The following is a 6,000-nucleotide window of genomic DNA, read 5'->3' on the forward strand; positions in this document are numbered from 1 at the left end:
TACCAGGAAAGTTAATGAAGGTAAGGCAGTGGATGTTGTCTACATAGACTTTTAGTAAGGCATTTGACAAGGCCCTGCATGGGAGGTTGGTCAAGAAGGTTTAGTGGCTTGGCAGTCAAGACGAGACCATAGATTGGATTAGGCATTGGTTTTGCAGGAGATGCCAGAGAATGGAAGTAGATAGTTACCTCTCTGGAGGCCTGTGATTTAGTGGAGTGGTGCTGATTCTGTTGCTGTTTGTCATCTATATCAACGATCTGGATGATAATGTGGTTAACTGGATCAATAAATTTGCAGATGACACCAAGATTGGACAGTGAGGAAGACTATTAAAGCTTTTAGCGGGATCTGGACCTGCTGGAAAAATGGGCTCAAAAATAGCAGATGGAACTTATTAAAGACAAGTGTGAGGTGTTGCACTTTGGGAGGACCAACCAGGGTAGATCTTATACAGAGAGTGTAGGGTCACAAAGAAAGCTTTTGGCACATTGATCTTCATGTGCTGAGTATAGGAATTGGGGGCGTTATGTTGAAGTTGTGTAAGATGTTAATGAGGCCTGATTTAGAGTTTGTTTGCAGTTCAGGTCACCTGCCTGCAGGACATGCAAATAAGATTGAAGAAGAACAAAGAAAAGTTACAAGGATGTTGCCAGGACTGGAGGACCTGAGTTATAAGGAAAGATTGAATAGAATAGAACTTTATTCCCTAGAATGCACAGTAGAAGAGTGAGAGGAGATTTGATTGAGGTATACAAAATTATGAGAGGTGTATACAGGGTAAGTGCAAGCAGGCTTTTTTCATTGACGTTTGGTGAGACTACAACTAGAGGTTATGGGTTAAGGGTGAAAGATGAAATGTTTCGGGGGAACAAGAGATGAAACTTCTTCACTCGGTGGTAAGAATGGAATGAGTGCAAGTGGTGGAAGCAATTTTGATTTCAACATTTAGAAGTTTGGATAGGTACATGGATGGGAGGGGTATGGAAGGCTATGATCTGGGTGCAAATTGATAGGATAAGACCATTTAAATAGTTCACCACAGACTAGAAGGGCCGAAGGGCCTGTTTTTGTGCTGTAGTTTTCTATGACTCTGTGCACTTAAGACTTTTGCACAGTACTGTAGGTGCCAAAGGTAATGGGCTGAAGAAGAAGGAATCTAATAGAGGAGAGTGGACCACAGGAGAAAGGGAACAATTAGAGGGACCAGAGGGATGTGATGAGCAGAAGAGAAAGGGTGATAGGGGAACTAGAATAGGAAATGGAAAAAGAGAAGGGGTGGGGGTAGAAATTACAGTAGGTTAGAGAAATCAATATTTATGCCATCAGGTTTTGGTCTACTAAAGTTAAATATGAGATGTCATTCCTCCAACCTGAGTGTAGTCTCATCATGGCAGGACAGGATTGGGAAGTCAAATTGAAATTGGTGGCCACTGGGAAATCCCACCTGTTGTGGTGGATGGAGTGAAGGTGCCCAACAAAGCAGTCCCTCATATTGTGTCTGATCTCACAGATGCAAAGAAGACCACACTGGGAGCACCTGATATTACAGATGACCCCAACATCATTAGCTGGTTTTGATCCGCAACATCTTTCTGTGGTGAGCTCCACCACCTTGATTTCATCTCTTGGCTTGTGCTGTGGCTGCTGTCTCCATCTGGTTTCAGTCCAGAAATTTGCAGTGAGGTAATGTTGTCGGCGAGGTTGCCCTAAAGACTCTCAACAGCAAATACCAGCATTTATTTTCAAGGTTAGAGCCTGGGTGTGTACAGTATCAGTGAAATTTCGGTGCTTTACCTCAATGGAATGTGATAGTTTTTTCCCAAGGTCCAAGATCCATCAGCGATCCATCATGCCAATACTTTGTTGTTTTGGTGAAAGTGTGTTGATTTCATTTGGGATAAGGGTTGGCAATATCTGTGCAGCACGTGATGATATGCTGTGCACATCAGATCTCCACACACTATGGCACAGATTGTTCTTCTTTTCCCAGATGTAAATTCCTTAGGAGGCAATTAAAATCAGAGCAAACCACGTGGCTGTCCTCTCATTTACTGTCTGCATTCAAAGGTCAATGTTCAAATTAAGTCTCTTATCAATGTCCATATATGTCTCTGAGATTAATTTTTCTTGCAGGCATTCACAGTATAACAAAGAAGTACAATAGAATAAATGAAAACACAAAGACTGACGAACAACCAATGTGGAAAATAGACAAAACATGTAAACAAAAAAAAACCAAAACAAATAATAATAAAAACAAATAAATAGTAAATAAATAATACTGAGAACCAGAGTTGTAGAGTCCTTGAAAGTGAGTCTATCGGTTGTGGAATCACAAGTGAGTAGGTTATTCACGCTGGTTCTTGCATGGTGGTTGAAGGATAATAAACTGATTTGGCAGGGGGATGGGAACCAGAGTGATAGTGCTGAGGATGAGGTAGTTGTTTTACAAACAGAGGCAGTGTGTAGTGAGACTCCTAGCAAGGAGAGGCTGATGATAGCACAAAATTGCAGTCAACAGGATGAGTTGCAACGTAAGAGGTGGACAAAATCAAAAAGGGTGAATACAGGACTAAAGGTGTTATATTTGAATACACGCAGTGTACAGAATAAGGTCGGTGAACTTGTAGCAGTTACAGATTGGCAAGCGTGATGTAGGCATCACTGAATCGTGGCTGGAAGAAGATTATAGCTGGGAGCTTAATGTCCAAGGATACACATTGTATTGAAAAGATAGGCAGGAAGGTGGGGGGGGGGGGTGGCATTGCTCTGTTGGTAAAAAATGAAATCAAATCATTAGAAAGAGATGATGTAGGGTCGAAAGGTGTTGAATTGTTGTGGATAGAACTAAGGAACTGCAAGGGTAAAAAGACCTTGATGGGAGTTGTATACAGACCCCCTAACAGTAGCAAGGGTATGGTCTGCAAGTTACAGTGGGAGATAGAAAATGCATGCCAAAAGGGCAATGTTACAAAGTCAAGGGGGATTTCAATATGCAGGTAGATTGGGAAAATCAGGTCAGGGAATTAAAAGTTGGTGTGGAATTCCAAGAGGGGGAATTTCTAGAAGGCCTATGAAATGACTTTTTGGAGCAGCTCGTGGTCAAGCCCACTCGGGAATCAGCTATTCTGGATTGGGTGCTGTGCAGTGAATTGTAATTGATTAGAGATCTTAAGATAAAAGAACCCTTAGGGGTTGGGGATCATAATACGATCAAATTTACCCTGAAGTTTAGAAGGAAATGATAAAGTTAGATATATCAGTTTTACAGTGGAGTAAAGGAAATTACAGAGGCATGAGAGAGGAGCTGGCCAGAACTGATTGGAAAAGAACTCTGGCAGGGATGACGACAGAGCAGCAATGACTGGAATTTATGGAAGCAATTTGGAAGGCACAGGATATATACATCCCAAAGAGGAAACATAGAAAACATACAGCGCAATACAGACCCTTCAGCCCACAAAGCTGTGCCAAACATATCCCTACCTTAGAACTACCCAGGCTTTACCCATAGCCCTCTATTTTTCTAAGCTCCATGTAGCCATCCAGGAGTCTCTCAAAAGACCCTATCATTTCCGCCTCCACCACCACCGCTGGCAGCCCATTTCACGCACACACCACTCTCTGCGTAAAAAAACTTACTCCTGACATCTCTTCTGTACCTACTTCCAAGCACCTTAAAACTATGCCGTCTCATGCTAGACATTTCAGCCCTGGGAAAAAGCCTCTGACTATCCACATGATCAATGCCACTCATTAACTTGTACACCTCTATCAAGTCACCTCTCATCCTCCATCACTCCAAGGAGAAAAGGCCGAGTTCACTCAGCTTATTCTCATAAGGCATGCTACCTAATCCAGGCAACATCCTTGTAAATCTCCCCTGCACCCTTTCTATGGTTTCCACGTCCTTCCTATAGTGAGGCAACCAGAATTGATCACAGTACTCCAAGTGGGGTCTGACCAGGGTCCTATGTAGCTGCAACATTACCTCTTGGCTCTTAAACTCAATCCCACAATTGATGAAGGCCAACACACCATACGCCTTCCTAACCACAGAGTCAATCTGCGCAGCAGCTTTGAGTGTCCTATGGACTCAGACCCCAAGATTCCTCTGATCCTCCACACTGCCAAGAGCCTTACCATTAATACTATATTCTGCCATCATACTTGACCTACCAAAATGAACCACCTCACACTTATCTGGGTTGAACTCCATCTGCCACTTCTCAGCTCAGTTTTGCATTCTATCAATGTCCCGTTGTAACCTCTGACAGCCCTCCACACTATCCACAACACACCCAACCCTTGTGTCATCAGCAAATTTACTAACCCAACCCCCCACTTCTTCATCCAGGTCATTTATAAAAATCATGAAGAGTAGGAGTCCCAGAACAGGTCCCTGAGGCACACCACTGGTCACCAGCCTCCATGCAGAATATGACCCATCTACAAGCACTCTTTGCCTTCTGTTGGCAAGGCAGTTCTGAATCCACAAAGCAATGTCCCCTTGGATCCCATGCCTCCTTACTTTCTCAATAAGCCTTGCATACGGTACTTTATCAAATGTCCTGCTAAAATCCATATACACTATATCTACGGCTCTACCTTCATCAATGTGCTTAGTCACAACTTCAAAAAATTCAATCAGGCTCGTAAGGCATGACCTGTCTTTGACAAAGCTATGCTGAATATTCCTAATCATATTCTGCCTCTCCAAATTTTCATTAATCCTGCCTCTCAGGACCCTCTCCATCAACTTACCAGCCACTGAAGTAAGACCTCACTGGCCTATAATTTCCTGGGATATCTCTACTCCCTTTCTTGAAAAAGGGAACAACATCTGCAACCCTCCAATCCTCCAGAACCTCTCCCATCCTCATTGATGATGTAAAGATCATTGCCAGAGGCTCAGCAATGTCCTCCCTCGCTTCCCACTGTAGCCTGGGGTATATCCTGTCCGGTCCCGGTGACTTATCCAACTTCGTGCTTTCCAAAAGCTCCGGCACATGCTCTTCATTAATATCTACATGCTCAAGCTTTTCAGCCTACTGCAAGTAATCCCTACAATTGCAAAGATCCTTTTCCATAGTGAATACTGAAGCAAAGTATTCATTAAGTACCTCGCAAACACGAGAAAATCTGCAGATGCTGGATATTCAAGCAACACATACAAAATGCTGGTGGAACACAGCAGGCCAGGCAGCAGCTAGCTATAGGAATAAGTACAGTCAACACTCACAACACGCTGGAGGAACTCAGCAGGTCGGGCAGCATCCGTGGAAACGTCGGCTCATCGTTTCCATGGATGCTGCCCAACCTGCTGAGTTCCTCCAGCGTGTTGTGAGTGTTGCTTTGACCCCAGCATCTGCAGATTATTCTGTGTTTGGAATAAGTACAGTCAACGTTTCGGGCCGAGACCCTTCATCAGGACTAACGGAAAAAAGAGATAGTAAGAGATTTGAAAGTGGGAGGGGGAGGGAGAAAGCTGAAATGATAGAAGACAGGAGGGGGAGGGATGAAGCCAAGAGCTGGGAAGTTGATTGGCAAGAGGGATACAAGGCTGGAGAAGGGGGAGTATCATGGGACAGGAGGCCTTGGAAGAAAGAAAGGGGGAGGGGAGCACCAGAGGAAGGTGGAGAACAGGCAAGGAGTTATTGTGATAGGGAAAGAGAGAGAAAAATAAACAAACAAACAAATAAATAAATAAGTAATAAGGAATGGGGTAAGAAGGGGAGGAGGGGCATTAACGGAAGTTCGGGAAATCAATGTTCATGCCTCTGCTACTTCCTTCGGTTCCATACACACTTTTCCATTGTCACCCTTGATTGGTCCTATTCTCTCATGTCTTATCCTCTTGTTCTTCACATACTTGTAGAATGCCTTGGGGTTTTCCTTAATCCTGTCTGCCAAGGCCTTCTCATGGTCCCTTCTGGCTCTCCTAATTTCATTCTTCAGCTCCTTCCTGCTAGCCTTATAATCTTCTAGATTCATATCGTT

Source organism: Mobula hypostoma, chromosome 19 (genome assembly GCF_963921235.1).
Source record: "Mobula hypostoma chromosome 19, sMobHyp1.1, whole genome shotgun sequence".
Taxonomy (NCBI): domain Eukaryota; kingdom Metazoa; phylum Chordata; class Chondrichthyes; order Myliobatiformes; family Myliobatidae; genus Mobula; species Mobula hypostoma.